The 17,966-nt window shown below is 38.5% G+C and overlaps 1 protein-coding gene across 5 annotated transcripts in view; it reads right to left on the reverse strand.

Moving 5' to 3' along the window:
• LOC128745571 (polypyrimidine tract-binding protein 2) overlaps positions 1-17,966 on the reverse strand; it is a 556,866-nt gene that overhangs the window by 496,114 nt on the left and 42,786 nt on the right. For 3 of the 5 annotated variants that reach the window (XM_053842649.1, XM_053842645.1, XM_053842648.1), the window contains exon 2: positions 11,914-12,806. The exons of 1 other annotated variant lie outside the window; for it this stretch is intronic. The gene's annotated coding sequence lies outside the window, so the exon portion shown is untranslated. The remainder of the gene's footprint in view (positions 1-11,913; positions 12,807-17,966) is intronic. One more of the 5 variants, XM_053842646.1, reaches the window with a different exon arrangement.

Genomic DNA, 17,966 nt, shown 5'->3' on the forward strand with positions numbered 1-17,966 from the left:
TTATTAGTAAAAGTATGTTTAAATACGTTTACCTGAAGCTTCCAGACATTTGTATGACTAAAATGTATTTTAATCAGAGGTGGGCACCGCTAATCAGCTAACCGCTAACCTTTTAGCCAGCGAGTAGTGCGTTCGCTAGGTTTGAAATCTGTTAGCGCTTTCATTAGCTTTCGATAAGTTAAAGTGCCACTAAATAAACTACTAGCCGCTAATTTTTGAAAATAATAACAAAAATAAGTGTGCGGTTTCTTACAAATTGATAAAATTGCTCGCTGCTGTTCGCGACGCGAGCAAATATAGTTCATTCATGGCTAGTTGAACTATTTCCAAAAATTATTTTCAAAAATTAGTGGCTGGTAGTTTATTCAGTAGTACTTATGTTTATCGGAAGGTAATAGAAGCGCTAACACATTTAAAACCTAGCGAACGTGCTACTCGCTAGCTAAAATGTTAGCGGTTAGCTGATTAGCGGTGCCCACCTCTGATTTTAATGAAAAAGATGCATTTTCAACATAGAATCAACATAATAAATTTTGATGTTCTGGATACTTTTGTATGAATTTAAATAAAAGTAATCATTTCGTACAAATTTTTATAGTTCTATTATATAATTGTGCTATTTATTTGTGCAATATAATGCATTTCACTGGTAAAATTATTATGGTATTTCACTTCTGAAATTATTCGAAACTTCGAAGTAATTTTGAAAATGGCTTTATTAGCACTACGGGAAAACCTAGCCTTAACGAACGAAATTCAGAAACTGCCTGGCAATTGATCAAATATAACTGACCTTATGTAAAATTTTCCTGCAAATCTCATGGTGCCCACCCCTTCCTTAATTGTTATCGGAATGTATTAAGTTTTGCTGATTTTCCCCTATTCTTAACAACATTTTAACTTAATGAAGTTTATCAGGCCAGTTAAGTAATTCATTCGTCCCATATAAGATTGTAGATTGTAGCTTTGTAAGATTTATCGAAATTGGTCCATAAGTTCAGCAGATCTAGAACATATCTTGAAATAGGCCATAGGTTTAAAAATTCAGCCCACTCAACATGGATTGCAATTTAAAATTTTCGAAGACATTTCTTCGATGAACTTAACAGGAGGGGCACATGTTTTCTTCATAGTTACATTAACGTTGTATGGAGGAAATCTCGATGGTGACTCCCTATGAATTACTTCATATTGAAAACTGTTTAACCCAGTTTCTAAATATGATTATACTAAATGCTTCTTCTGTTGACATAATTTCACGTTGATCAGTTAGCTGCGCGCACGTTTGTGTGTGTGTGTGTGTGTGTGTGTGTGTGTGTGTGTGTGTGTGTGTGTGTGTGTGTGTGTGTGTGCTGGAAATATATTTAATCTTGAAATCTCCCATGATGACTAGAAATTTTCAAAACACTTTATTTCGTAGAGTGGCGCATGGTGGTACGTAATTCTTTCATAGGTTGATAGTACATTCAAGTACTTTTTTTACACGGTTTGTTTTTTCGAATATTGAGAACGAGGCTATTTAGGGACCATTCATTTATTTCTAAATACGTTTGGGAGAGGCCCGACATTGGTGACGTATTTTGTAAATGGTCCCTAAATTGCACCGTTCTTGAGTAATCGAAAAAAACAAACCGTGTAAAAAAAGACTCGAGTGTATATACCTGAGATTTAACCCAGAAGGAGGAATTAACCTGGAGATATCTGGAGAAAAAAAGTTCTCGACTAAGAAAGCAGAAAATTCTCTTATTTTTTTATATTTTCCTTCTTCCCATGCTTTTTATTATTATAATTTCTCCTCTAGCCGTCTAAATCATTTACTTTTCGGAAAGCTCATTTCATTACCTTTCTAATGATATATAATACATAAGATTTAATTTTGGAAATAGTGTTCAAAAATTGATTTGAAAGTAAACGTGTTTGAATGGCAAAAAGCGTATATGTCATATCGTTTTTCAACTTTGATAGCCTCTATCTCAGAAACAACATCGACTAGAGACTTCCTATTTTGGATTTTTCTCAATTGAAGTGTTTGCTATCAATAGAAAATTTCATTAGGCGGATTAGTGAAAGTCAGTTTTCTGATTTTTGTCCGCCTGATATCTCATAGTGCGATGTCCGGCAATTCTCAATAAAAGATTAAGGTTCTTCGAAAGAAGGCTTTTAGAACCCTCTGATATTTGGAGAACAACTTCCAGCGCAGTAGTGCACTTCATCTGAAGTGCATCACCGGGCTGGACAAATGCTATTAACAGGTGACAACTAAAATTTTGGATTTTTTAGGCCCCTATACTCAACAACAAACGAGCTCAGAGAGAAATGAGAGTATGCATGTGTTCGGTCTCTCTCTCCTCTTTTTGTCAATATTTTTTTTTTGTTCATGCTTGCCTTGTTTTGCTCAAAATGACGTCGAAACAAGAAGCTTTTCGGGAGCGCGTTGTACACTTTGTACGAACTTCCACAGAAATCTCGGCAAAAAGTATACGGTACAACATTTAAAAAGCAAATATGTTGCGGCTTCGACTGTTTACCATATCCTAAGATGCCCAACAACTATTCACAAGCAAGGTAATGGAAGACCAGCCAACATTACGGACTCAGAAGAACATCCTTCTTTTTCTCGTTTCTTCAACAACAAGCCCTCTGGTTTGGCTATCGATTAAGATGCACCAGACGAATGTTTGAAGAAAATTTTGATCCCGTTTCTACAAAAACATCATACGACAATACGTGTTTTAGCCCGATGGAGCATCATCGCATTACGCCAAAAAAACACAATCGTTCCTGAATACCCATTCGATCCCATTTTTACCCAAAAACCACGACCCGAAAAATCTGTCTCAGTGCGCTAAATAGAAGATTTCTTCGGGACTTTGAGTTCCTTGGTGTACAAAAATAACTGGAGAACCACGAATTGCAAAAAGTTGATTGGTAGAAACAAGAGATGCATTCGCAAAGTTGACATGGCGACCGTACAACGCTCCTGTTTCGACGTCAAACGAAAGCATCGCCGAACAGCCGATTACGGACCGTTGTCAAAGTACACTTTTTTTTCAACAATGGATAATGTATCTTTAATTTCGGTAAATCAAATCTTCTCCATGTATGTTGTCTTTTTTTGACAGTTCAAGAAAAAAATTCCAAAATTTTAGTTGTCACCCGTTGTTCCTCCCATTGATATGTTCATCTAGCCCGGGTAAATAACTTCCTTGGTTTCACCAAGGTACATCTTTATTCGTAGAGCGTTCCTTTGCAGGACAGTTTTCGTAATAAGCTTGTTGGGATCATGTTTGAAAGTTGTTTTCAGTTGTCTTCAAGTTCTTTATATTTTCTTGAGCAACCTTTCTGGCTCCTGATTCTAACGTTTAGTTTCATATCATACTGATTCCAGCTTGTTTCCCCGGGATCTCTTATAGTTTCCTGAAGTGGTTGATAGGCTCCTTAATCAAATGTGATCCATTTTTTTATTGTATCAGTCACAGGGTGGCAACTGGATACGAAAAACCAAATTCCCTGATTTTTCAAGGTTTTTCCCGGTGTTTAATAAAATCAATCTACGGGTATTGAGAGAAATTTCCCCACCTACTCTATTTCCCTAGACGAATTCTTCAGTCACTTTCTCTTATACTGCCGACCAGCAAATTACACTCCTCCCGTGAGTTCCTTATCTGTTCTTTTTCCCGCGCAAGTTTATTCGCAAACTCAGGCGCAAGCGGAGTTTTAGTGCCCTTTGCGGCTAGCTCTCGAACCCGCCGTGGTGCTTTTCCGGCCAGCTACGCGGAAATGTTCGTACATATGTTTAATTTTCGTTCTTCGAGCCATAAGCCATGCAAAAAAGCAGTTTAATTGGGCTAATTTTTAATTTCCAACACGGCTTATTTCACTTTGTACGGATTGATCGGGAGTTACTCTTCCGGGTCCAAGATAGAACCAAAAATTCGTAACGTGGAAGGTATGGTCGCTACACCCGCATTTCGGTTACAATTTGTTACAACAGTATGGCAAGTTTATGTACTGCCGAATTTCGCTGCGGTGCCACTGGCATTTACTACTTCGATGTTCTGCGAATTGAGTCACATGCCGCAAAATGTCCGTCCTAAAACTTCAATGTCATTCGATTCGACTTGACTAACGCCAAACGAAACGCGCAAAGTGAGTGCAAACTAAATTTGTTATATCACTTCACTTGCCTCGCAGAATAAGACCTTTTGCAAAACACTGTGCTAATTATCGATAACCCAATCTATCGCTTGTGTGCCGTACTTCTTTATCCATTTCAAAGTGTTCCTGACTACTTGAATCGATCATTGGGGTTGTTTGAAAGACTCCCTGATATTGTTAAAAATTCCCTGATTATTCCAAGTTTTTTCAGGTAATTTCAAATTCCCTGACAATTCCAGATTTTTTCAGGTAGTTGCCACCCTGTTTAAGCCATGAGAGTGGTTTTTGCACGGTTGAGAGATTCCATCGGAAGAATAGAGAATTCAGCATGAAGGAAGGGTAATGAAGGATCTGAAAATAAACCCATGCTAAAAACACTTAACATGGAATGAATGGCCTTACTCTACTAAGATTCGATCCAACGACCACTCGCTTGTCAAACCAGACTCGGTAACCTTGGGGCGACGAAGTCCTTCCACTGCGATGAATAAAAACTTTTGGACGTACCTCAAATGGAGGATCTCGTGCAATAATTTCGTGGTCAAACGAAGAAGCAGTAAGGCCGCCTGGTCGCGCGTCGAAGTATTTTTGTAAAAGGTAATAGACGTAGAATTAAAGGAAGTTTCCCTCTTACTCCATGTCAAGTAGGGATCTTAAATCCCGTAAAGGTCATTGGTATTGTTAACCATATAGTACCGAATTGGGGCACAGGATTATAATTATCTAGCTCAACTCCATCTACGGGCAAAGCTTGCTTCAGATTATATAGGAACAAAAACAATTGCGTGTATTTCAGTAATTTATTATTGAACTCAAAATCTTTTCTTACACAAATGTAGGATTTTCTCCATACTTTTAAGAAAAGATACGGATAAAATTATTCGTCACGGTTTCGAAGGAATTTTCGAACATTTCCTGTAATATGGCTCATTGGGCGGCGCACACTTTCTTCATCCATCGTTTTGGCTATCTTGTTCCACCAGGTCTTTATCTGATTGATGTCTTTGACAACTTTTCCCTTTGCCTTGAGTCCCCTCTTCATGATTGCTCAATATTTCTCAATAGGGCGGAACTGGGGGCAATTGGGTGGGTTAAAATCTTTCGGAACAAACTGGACCCCTTTCTCTGCATACCATTCCTGAACGACTTTGCTGCAATGACAGTTTGCCAAGTCTGGCCAAAACATCACGGGATGGTGGTGGGATCGAAGGAACAGCAAAATTCGGTGCAGTTCCGACGTCATTATCTTATTTGTAACGAAAACTTTCGGTTTTCTGCTTCAGCTGGAAATGCCCTGACAAATTTAAATTTGCTTGGAACATCCCCCGAGCCGTTGTCAAGAATAATTTTTGACCTGGCATTTGCCCGAAGTCTGCCTTGATATAAGGTTTCATCATCCATCAGAAGACACCCGTCGAACTTGGTTAGCAGCAACCGGTCGTACAGCTTTCGAGCACGGATTTTGGCCACACTATTCTGTTTTATGTTTCGGTTTGGTTGCTAGGTTTGCTAGCTCGATATGACTTGATTCCTTCCCAGAGTCGAATTTTCCTCACGCTACTATGGGCAGCACCGAATTTTCTGGTCAAATCACGGTCCGACAGATTAGGATTCCTCTCGATGGTCTTCAAAATCTTGCCACGTAGTTTCCGGTCGACCACTCCGATGACTTAGCTTGAGGCTTCCGAATCGTCGTCAATGTTTCCTTATACCGTTTGATAACGTGCCATACGGTATTTCTGGGCAATATCAGCTGTTTAGCTAGCCTAGATGCAGACCACAATGGATTTTCCAAATAACTGTGCACAATTTTTTCCCTTCTTTCGGTTCCTGTGTCGTTTGTTTACAAAATACAGTCGTTTGGCAAAATGCCAAAAATGTATAGGTGAAGCTAACAAAATTTCCGACACGTGGGCGCCAACAACTCCAAATCCGTCCACCAAGAGTGCCACAATATGAGCAAAAGTTTGTTCCTAGTCTAAATGAAACAAGCTTTATGAGTAGTCCATAAACTGAAGAACACTTTATGCTGTAACTTCACTGTATCGTTCTTGAAAAATTTTTCATTTAATTCGGCAACAATGCAAATTGTTTCGAAGCAAATGGCCGCCGGAAATCATCTCTATCTAAAGTTCAATCCTTGGCAGGTTGAGTTATTTTTAGACACAAAATGTGCCTCTTCCTCCGTCTTCTGTAGAAACCACCGATCGAGAAGTTTAATCTAATACGTTTTACTGACGGGACGACGACACCATGCAGGCGCTAGCGACATACGCTGATCGTCTGTCAGCGTGTCAGCCGCGATTCTCAACGCGGCTGTTCGGGGAAAGGCTCCGTTTCTATGGAATTGACCAATCTCGTTGTTTTTATGTCTTGACCTTGAATGAGGTCAGGCATATAATTAAGTTTTTATAACGGTAGATTTTACAATTGATACAATTTATGATAGAAGACAGTAATGAAACAAAGAGTCGATAGGATCTAACAGATAGAGACCACACGGGTACAAATTTAATCTCCATAATGCGAAAAATGACTCATGATTTCGAGAATTTAGTGTATTTTCATGTTATGAATATACACCATGAATAATGTTCATGATTTCATACTTTTCTTTATCGTAACGCAGCCTAAGCGTTACTATTTTGTAGGCGAAATACTGAAACCATGAATCTTTCAACTTAGAACCATGAATTAGATTCCTGATTTTTCGACTAAAATCATGAAATCATGATCTGTAAACCATTATATGGGAGCTCTTTTGACAGCAATTGGTAGTTTGTTTACATGGTGTTAGATTTTGAATTGACATTTCTCCCGACAGATAAAGATCAAATTGTTTGTTTTAATTGAGGGAAAAGTGATTTACGTACGTTTTAAAGTAATTGATACAGTCATCTTCCACGAAAATTTATAACGAAACCGCGAGATTTGACAAACTGTTGGTGGTGCGAGTTGCAGTAGCAGCAGTGGAACTCCAGTGGTAACAACATCACCACTAGCAGGAGCAGCAATAGCATGACCAGGGGTGCTTGGTACGCGCGGAGTAGGATTAGGTGACGCTGGCAGTAGAAGTGCTCACAGTTCCGGGCGAGAAAATGCTACAGAAGCTAGCTAAACTTTTTACTTAGGTAAGTAAGTGATATTTGCTACCAGTTCCAATACATCACTGCAAATTCCACTTTTCAGATGCTGATTGTAGGCAATTTGTCCCATCCAAGTGCATCAGCACGTGACCAATGTTATCCAGTGTTCAGGAGGGTTGGTAGTAATGTAAAATATTTTGATAGTTAATGTAAGATTTAATAACTGCTTTTATTTCTCTTTTAGAAAATCAAACTAAGGTATACCGATGGACACCATCAATATACGTGGAAGGTGGATACGAACAAATGTTCAATACCTACTATTCAGTAAACGAAGGCATGTCCGAGTGTGTAGGTGGAATTTATCCCTCTTTGAACGAGTCACTGGAGACATTCAACTCTTGGGATGGTTCTGTGGTTGCCGCAGATGATTTACGAAAAACCATTTACAACTTTAAACGAGGTGAATGCAACGATAAAATTAATCACGCGTTGAACGGCTGCGTCGACATTCCGGTGGTCCTGCAGATAACACACATCCGGCTAATTATACAATATACAAAAAACTGGCCATTTTATCTTTTATTACTTTGAAAACAGGAAATTGCTACGAAACATAGCTCAAGATCAGGGATGGGAAATAAGCGATTTTGATCAAAGCTGTGAGTTATCGCTACACGCACAGATCACGATCCTTATAGTACAGGATAAACAGTAAATCTTTAGCATTGATCATAAAATTTTGTTCTCTAAACAAACTCATCTTACCTAGCTGCGGGAAAAAAGGTTACTCAAGTTGTTTTTATTGCGAATCATACGCTGCACAAAGTTGGCCTCGAGGTATTATGCTGGCCTAATAAGCCAGTCGTCGTAGGTTCGAATCTCGGCTGGGGGAGGCTGTTGGAATAAATAGGATCGTAGCAACTGGCCCAGCAATTGTCCTGTGGCTGCGAAGTCTGTCGTATAAAAACAGAATGTCAAGTTTCGATAACGAAATGTAGCACCAGGCTTTGCTTTGCTTTTACGCTGCACACAACCAATCATCGGAATCTGTTATAGGTATTTCGCAACGCAATCATGCAATGAGCATAAATTAACATGAGGTTTATCAATAGTCAGTACAGATCGCGACAAAGTTTTTGTCGTTTACGAGCAGTGATGTCAATGAATTTGAATCTGATCGGTAGAAGCGATTTTTTTCCATCCCTGGTCGAGAATTGCATGACCCAGCCCAGCCCAAATATCGTCAATCGCAGCTCAACAGCAACGGAAACAATGAGTCCAACAGCTTCAGCAATTGCATGCCCAGGTAATTTAATAAAATGTCAGCTGAATTTTATTATTTTAGTTTTTTCAATTAATAAAACTAGTAGTACTGTCAAGAAAATAATTCAACCATTTCGTTAAATTATAGCTAGTATGGTATTGTAATGATTGGACGTTACGAATAAAATTAAAATAATGGAACCTAACATAGTTATAATGGCATGATAATATTCAAACAGTATGCGGATCAACCATCGCCATTATATTGAACATATCCTACGCTTCAAAAATATGTATGGAAAATAACTTGTTTTTGCATGGTGAACGTTTTTAACGACTCATTGATTTTATCATTGCTTGACGAAAAATCATGATTGATATAGTTGATATTATTGGCCCTATTTTGTAAGTCCCGCCGGGCAGCTCGACTCGACTGCAGAGTGTCGAGTGTGGCAAGAACGGCCGGCATAGCAGTTGAATGCACCGCCAAAATAGAACAAACTCTGTCGTCATTTGCTCACGGTCACTAACTTTTTAGCGGTCGACTCAGTCGAGTTACGCGACAAAATCGTGTCGCATGTTACTTAGAGGGAAGTCCTGTATGACCGGACAGCCTCTATGCCCGAACACTAGCCATTTCTCAACATAAAAGAGTAGTAAAAATATTTGGTGCTTTAATGGTACTATTGTTCTAATCTTTCCAAATAATTTTATCATTCTTTGTTTCGCTAGTGTCCGTGTATGAAGTCTGTACGGCCATACAGGACTTCCCCCTCCTAATACCATAAGTAGACCAGTCGAGCAAAGTGACACTCGATGTGACTTATAAAATAGGGCCCTATACCAGGAAACAGTTTGGATACGGTAGCCAGAACCATTTCAAAAGCGGTTCTAGATAAGAGGACAGGTGATAATATTTACAGTTAGAGTATGGTTCAAATTAATGCGGAATGTTACCAGAGTTGCCTGGATCGATCGACGGATGGATTGGCAATTACTTGAAAGGTGCTCGGAGTCGGATCAATCCTCGTAGGCTCGGTAGGAGTCGGAATACTATCTACTGCACAGATGTGGTTATTTCACTATAAGCTATTGCTACGCCAATGAAGGCGTATCGGTTTCTGCCTTCTCGGCTGCGTCGGTGATGTATGACGCAGGTTCTTCTTTCGGCACAATACTTGTTGGGTCGAGTAAAACGGCCATCATTGCCTCAACGGAACTGCCGTCATTAAAACGGATCGATGGTTTGATGTCCATATCCAGAATATAGGATATCATAACTTTTCGACTTTTATCGTCTTCCCCCACTTTCACGGTAGCGGATTTTTCTATTTCGCTATTTTTCATTATAATAACACTTTTAACACACAACTCACGTCAACGAAACTGAAAATTGCTAATCTATCTACTTTTTTGCTTATCAGTGACGGAAACCATCACAAAAACTGTACTTCTTCATTTAATAGAATCATCACATGCTACTAAATCACTAACATTGGTTGCTGTGATTTCAAAGACGCGATTTGACAGTTCGTGTAACGCTTGAAGCAATTATGAAGAATATTCACAAAAATGCTTGTTATAGTTCATGATATTGGTCGGTACAGTCATGAAATCATGGGTCATGGTAATGATTTCATGAAATTTCAAGCTTTTTGTTTTCATGATTTTTTATTCATGGAAACAGAAACAGATTTCTTTCCGTGCAGGCGTGAAAAGGAAAGAGTGGAATTTGTTTATGTAGGTGTACTGACCTCCACTACTTCCCTAATATGAGCGCATGAAATTCATTTATTCATCTTTCATTACTTCTAGAGTTGTTCCGTTCTTTAAGTTTCTCAGCATGCTTTTCGCTAAGATAAATATAAATTTCCAGTAATTCTTTTTTCTTAATTTTACACATCTTTCTTTCTATTAAGATTCCTCGAATCAGTATTTGGCATAAATTATCTTTGTTCTAACACGTTAATAAAACAAGTTTTAGATAGTCTGATTTTATATAGCACAACTTTTAATGTTTTTTGTTGATTACTTCTGCATTAAAACTTTAATTCATAATTGCAGCAACCTAAGGTAATGAATTTTTCATTTTCATCAACAATTTACACGGCACCTATTATTGCTATTATTAGCACTCGTTGCTAAAAGCTGAGCCCTTTACATTCCACCAAGCTGGTACACAAAAGACCTTTTGTATAATCATAAAAATCCTCATTCTAGATAACAAAACAAACTCATTCACCTCACACAATCTTCTTCACCCGTTCTGAAAAGCTAAATGCATCATTATAAAAGTACTTTAGTTGGCATGATTATTAACAACCATACAACATACATATGATCAAAATGAAAACTTATCTCGTCACATTGCTCATATACAAAAGCTCAGACGATGCGTATCATTATTATGCGATCCAGAGCCAACTCCACAAAAGTAAGTAAATTTAGCAGAATTTATTTGCTCAAACCCTTGCTGGAGTACAGATGCTGTTCCCGTAATGTCATCGGTAGATCCTGAGTCGAGTTGGTTCGGTGGACGAGTGAAAAAGGGCAACCTTCGACGGATGACGACTTCCCCCCGGTACTCGGGGAGCTTGCACAAGGGTGACATTGTTATTGTTAAGCTTGTCGTTGTGCTGAGTTGCAGTAGTGAGTGAGTCGCTGCTGGACGACCGCCGACGGACGGAACGGATCGTTCAGTGTTCAGTTTAGACTTCGCCTCGTACGGTGGGTAACTTATTTATTGTTCAATTGACTTTAATAAACTATGACGAGAGAGTACGGCCGTCTGTCAACTGGCATCGGCACATCAGCATAGGCAGCGCACAGGCCAAAGGCAAAGGCAAATATTCGAACGGAGGGAGAGAAACGTCATCGGGTCGCTTTTGTGTCCCGCATTGTCAAGCGCCGAATGGAACGCCGGATTGTGTTGTGAGTGTATGTTAATTAAGGCAATTGATTGTGATCGCTTTCCTGCGAGCCTATGCTCGCATTCATCCCCCCACTCGGTCGGGCCGGGATGTTGACGAACACAGACGGGATCGGTCCTATGCGCATATATAGAAACAATTGTCCGGTCCGGACCGGAGATAAAGGTGCTAGTTATGAATATTGCAAACGATGGTAATTTTTTTACTCCAGATCGACCGAGCACGTCGGTAAGTTTTGGTTGCATATGCAATTTATGTAGATGTATGATCAAGAGATCAAGGACAGCAACATAACGGCAAAGATTTCCTATTCATCTTGCCTGTGTTGCAGGAATTTGCAGTAGCAATTGTCAGTGATATTATCATGCACTCATGGTCAGTAAAAGTCCAAATTAAATGTCATCCAACTGTCATCAAGAAGGCTGAAACCCATATACGGAATGAAGGGTCACCTTAACTTAACTAGCGCTTACCCAAATTTAGGAAAATTTGCACATATATGTGCCGACGCGTTGGGACAAATCAGAAGTTTGTGTATGTGTGGTGGTGAACAGCAGAAAAACTAACACTACAGCAGCTGCTGGGGTTTGCTGCGGTTGCTGTGCTGACTGAGGTGGTTGTTGTTGTTTCCGTGTCTATAACCGACTAAAGAACTCAACCGCAGTTTGCACCTTTATTCCGCACAAAGAGTTCGACGAACTGTGTGTTCTAGCGAGATTGCACTTGTTTCCGTTTTTCTTTCTTCTCGATCGGATCTCTCTCTCTCTTTCTCTCCCTCTCTATTTTTGCGCTTTACTTTATCACATGAACTATAGCATAAAAACTATCACGCGCTTAAGAACCAGCTAACGTTCGATAAATATTCTCTGAAACATGAACTCAATGATGGTGGCGTTTCTATGTTCTACCGGTAAAACCGAATCAACCTAGCACGCAACTTTTTTTTCTCTAGTTTAACCACAACCCCGCACTTTCAACAAATCCTATGCTCTCTGCCTTTTTTTTAATTTCTTCTTTTCTCTCTTTTTCCACGCTATCAGAACTTTCTCTCTTTCTTCACTGATGGTCTGAAAAGAAGCACACCGAAGGAAACACTTTTGCTTTCGCCTGATAATTTCCTTTTCCCTTGAACCTTGGGGGTAGTACAGGACTTGAAGTCTACGAGGAAAAAGCTTCACTTTCAACACACTTGCTTGCTCTTCCTCTTTCTACTAAAACTCTTTTTTCTCTTTTTCTCTGCTTTGTCCTGCTATGAGAGCGCGCGGTCAACGGCGCACTGCGGAGAAAGGATTAAATTTATTTTTTTGGGCACGCACGCAACTCTGCGGGAAGTGGACTCTCGCTTCCGAAGGCACACTTAGAACTGCTGGAAGTAGAAGAAAAAATTGGACAACATTGGAGCATCGGCGGAACAGAACCTAACACGGACGGGAGATGATGATGATGATGATGATGATGATGATGGTGATGGTGATGATGAGGTTGATGATAATCATGACGATGCTACTGCTGCCGCCAAGAAAATGGGCATAGAAGAAGAGGGAGGAAGCATAAAAACGCTTGCATGACAGCGGTTTTTTTTTCGGAGGGATTCAAAATCGAAGAACCTGTGTGCCACAACAAGCTGCAACAGCGCAAGAGGGTAAGCGAGAGAAAGGAGATTGCAAGCGGTGGAGTTTTAAAAAAATGCATTACTCATACGTACATGGAGATATATAAATTTATATACACAGACAAAACGACACACGCTAAAGAAAGGTACATGTGTTTAGAACAGTGAAATGGACAGAACAGAAGGTAGGAGAGACAACGGATTTCGCACAGGTGGTTTGACGTATGTGGAGAGAGGTCAGCTGCGTGAGTATGGGTGTGAATGGTTGGTAATGCTTTTTTTGTTTTGCTTTATGCAAACTGACTCCCTTGAGCTGAAAAGGTATGCCCGTGAAGAAGATGCAGAATTGAAAGATGAAACTTGAGATAAATAACACAAAAACAGACGCGAGATAAGTCAAGGTTAAGAAAGCGGTTCTCTGTGCTGGCATAGGCGCACGCAATCACTGATAGAGAGAGGAAGAGAGTCCTCAGCAAAAAACAGACAGGTTGAAAGGACGAAGATACATACAAAGGAAGAGAAAAATTGTTATTTAATATGAGAAGAAAGAGAGAGAGAAAGAGAGAGTCGTGGAATGAAGAATAGAAGTTGCTAACACATATTAAGTAATTAGGTAAATACAGCATGTAGATGTTTTGTTCTTGACGTGAGGATTTAATTAGTTCACATTACCTGTTTCCATTATTTTAGCAAAGGAAAGAACGTAATATGGTACAATCAGGAAAACTATTTCTTACAGCATGTATTATACACCAACATTTAAATTAAAGATGGTTGACTACTGTCAGTGAAAATATACTAACAAAAAAATTTATCTATTGTGTTGTAGATTATAGTTGTGAAAAGTTATATAAAGAGATACAAGCATTTTAGAGTACCTATTAGGATCATATTATCATACTTAGAATAATAATAGTGAGGTAAAAAACATTTAATTTACAAGTTGAAGCCGTTCACGCTAAAAAATTATACACTGAATGATAAAAAGAATTTGTTATATTTACAAACTATTCCATACAATAAGAATGCAGTTTCGGTGGACTACGTGGGCAATACTTAAAATGACACACTTTATAATGTTTGTTTTTCGGTGCGAATAATATATATGTTAGTATTATACAAATAGGATCAGTACAATGGGTGCAGTGTTTATTTCGTTTGATATTTCGCATATTTTGATTTTTTTTTCTAGAAACATAGCTTTTCCGACTGTTCATTTTCAAAAGATATTTTTCAAAACTTTTTCTCAAATGATATTTTTGCTGAATTACAGAGGAAAATGAAATATTGTCATAAAATGCCCAAACCATACACGGATATATATATAAAATATTTACATAAATACCTATTTTGGTCTCCGAATATAGCATCCGCAGAGTAAATGTGAAGAGATCTGCCTTGGAATACTGACACGAGGTCTTCAAATATTGGAACTTTTGCATTTGATTGTTTGAAAATGGTTAAAAAATCCGAGGGGTTGTGTACAAGACACGACCGCATATATAGGTTACGCAGAACTACGTAAGTCTCTTTGTAGTGATAGTAGCATGTATTCATGCTTGTAATCATTCGATTCTTCATGTATACATGCTATTTGCAACATATATACATGCTACATGCGTTGTTTGTAACATTTATCAAAGTAGTAACATTGCATACGTTCAATTCTCAAAAGATTGTGCATTTGAAAACAATCAAGAACACAAACTATTGCTTTACTGCTACCTTATTGAAATTAAAGATTGTTTTTATTACCCATGGTTCCCCATGTTGAAGGGATTTTACCAATTCAATCCTATTTTATCAACAGCACATCTTTTCAATACATTTCTAATGAAACGGTAAGCATGCGTATTCACGGGAAACTAGCAGTCATTGACTTTTCGTCGGAAAGCCCAATTTCGGAAGCAGCTTTTCGGCCGAAAAGCGGGATTGTGTTTATAAAAATGTATATACTGCATTCTTCTTGCCAATCTGAACACAGCGAATATATTTTCATAAACCACATTTTTGTTTCAAACAAAAAAAACTGCTTTTGAAATTGGCAGAATCGATGATGACTAATCTCACCTTCTACAGAGTCGTATTATAACCGAACACTACAGCTGTAGCACATTTTTCCAACACAGTTATCAAATTCGCCGAGGTTTATTCGTCTCACAGTAAAGAATTTGCGACAATGAGCTTGTGTCATTTTTTCTGGCACACTTCCCTAACACAGACATCAAATTGGACTAGGTTTAATCGCGTTCGTAAGAAATCTGTTGGCACGAGGCGGCTTTGTCACTCTTTCTGGCGTACTTCCCAAGCAAGGACATCAAAATGGTCTAGGTTTAACTGCGGTGTTAAGAACTCTTGTTAAAATGAGGCAAATTCGTCACTTGTTTTGGCTTACTTCCCAAGCACAGATATCAAATTGGTATAGGTTAAGATCATCGCAAAGAATCTTCCAACCAATCACGAAGCGAGAATTCTGGTAAAACATAGGTTCATTATTTTCAATTTTTCAATAGTTCAACATCAAGAATCCATACTTTTCTTCATTTGGGTCAATTCTTGGATTTTCCGATCGATTGGTGTAAGAATATTGAAAATCGATCGGAAAACCGCTGAGCTATTAGCGCTCAAAACCTTTCATTTTTCGTGACGCTCGCATTTTTCGATTTTTTGGAATGACACCCTATCTCAAAACTTGCCGTAAGACGTAGTCCTACGTCAAAAATGAGAATTACATTTTTAATACCTCGAAACAGTGCACCCCTCGGTGGCCAAGGGACCCGAAAAGTTGAATTTTTAACTAACCCTGAGATTTATATCATATAATGTGTCCTAAATTTGAAGTGAAAAAACCAAGAACGCCACGAGTCCCGCCCAACCGATTTCCATTTCAAGCCACAATTGGAAAGAAAAAAGAACAAACGCAATATGAAACATTCATAAAATTGGGGATGCATTGGCATTAAATAAATGAAACAACCAATTATCTGTAGGAAGGTTCACAATTTCCATATAATTATTGTGATATTTTCAAAATTTGCAAGGAAATTAACTACAAACGACACGATTTTGTAAAGAGGAATGATAGGGCTTTCAAATAAAGTGAAAAAAATGGCGGTCATCTTATCACAGAATCGAGTTTTTTTTATCATGAGCGCGTGCACGAACCGATTTATATTTTAAGCTTACCAATGGAAAGCTAAAACAAAATACTACAAGAAACATTCCTCAAATTAGGTTCCACTAGCATTAGCGCAATAAAACAAATAATTATCTGTAGCAATAGTAATTCAGGGAGTTTTCTTTCCACTGTCGCCATCGGTATAAAGTGCTTGCTGGAGGCTGCTAGAATTCACTTCCACAGGTTGTTAAATCCTGCTACAGAAAATAATTCTACTGCACATTAATGCTTAATGTTTGCACAGAATATACAGAACAGGGGAGGTCCCAGATTACTTCCTAGGATAACATCAGACAAAATTTATGAACATTTTGAACAATCAAATTAATTAGATGAGAACAGCAATAAGAAATCTAAAGCCTGAAGAATAGCAATTTTTGGATCAGTCGTGTGGATCGTACGGAACGTTTTCCACGTAAACGTACGACTATTTTACTAAAATGTTCGAGCATTATCAGTTTAGCTGGTAGAAGGGTTTGTGTCTCAGGACACAAACATCTGCTTGACGTAGGAATGTATATTGATAATACGAACCTTTCTATAAATTTCGAATGAAGATATTTTCCAATCATTACCTAATTTTGATAGATTCAGTGCTAGCTCTGTTTTTCATATATTTTCCGTCAAATTTCCAGCGCTTTGCATAAGTAATCAATATTCAAAAATTAATACAGAGCTACATGTTAATTAACGAACAACATTCGCACTACTAGTTAAAAAAGTTAACACAAAAAACCTTCCCAACTAATTGTTGTTATTCTATAACTTGAACAAAATTTGTGGGTATTTAGAGCACATTAACGAACTAACTTGTTTTTCTGCCTTTCAACAAAGCACAGATTTCTGTAATTGTATTTATTACGATCCCTTCATTTTATCAATGCGACTCCTTTTAATCAATACCCAATAAACAATACATTCTCTTTTCCCTACTTTTCCAATGAAATGGCAAACGTGCGCATCATATAGAATCTTATTACAACCGCCTACTGTAGTGGACTTTTCCAACACAAAGCAAAGCCAAGGTGCTACATTCCATTATCGAAACTTGACCTTCTGTTTTTATACGACAGACTTCGCAGCCAGCTGTTAGAGTGCAGGACAATTGCAGGGCCAGTTGCTACGGTCCTATTGGCTCTAACAGCCTCTTCTTACAGTCGGGATTCGAACATACGACCTCCTGCTTATCAGGCCAGCGTCATATCTCGGAGCCAACTGGGAGATTTGTCCAACACAGATATTATTTTCGTCTTGGTTTAATCGTCTCGCCGTAAAGAATTTGCGATCTGTTGGGACAAGGAACTGTTGTCATTTTTTTCTGATACACTTCCGTAACACAGACATCAAATTGGAGGAGGTTTAAATGCGTTCGTAAGAAATTTTGTTGTGACGTGGAGCATTTGTCACTCTTTCTGGCGTACTTTTAAAGCAAAGACATCAAATTGGTGTAGGGTTCAATCGTCGCAAAGGATCTTCGACCTGTTGGGACGAGGAGATTTTGTTACTTTTTTCTATTGACTCGTTAAAACAATGATGGCGTCTTTTGCAACCAATCACGAAGCGAGGATTTCCAGCTGGATAATGCTTCATTATTTTCAATTTTTCAATAGTGTATACGTTGAAATCAATAAATTTCATTGTTGGAGTTGATGCGTAGATTTTCCGATCGGTCGACGCAAATATTGAAAATTGATCTGGAGAAAGCTATGTTATTAGTGCTCAAAAGCTATCATTTT

This window comes from Sabethes cyaneus, chromosome 1 (genome assembly GCF_943734655.1).
Source record: "Sabethes cyaneus chromosome 1, idSabCyanKW18_F2, whole genome shotgun sequence".
In the NCBI taxonomy this organism is placed as follows: Eukaryota; Metazoa; Arthropoda; class Insecta; order Diptera; family Culicidae; genus Sabethes; species Sabethes cyaneus.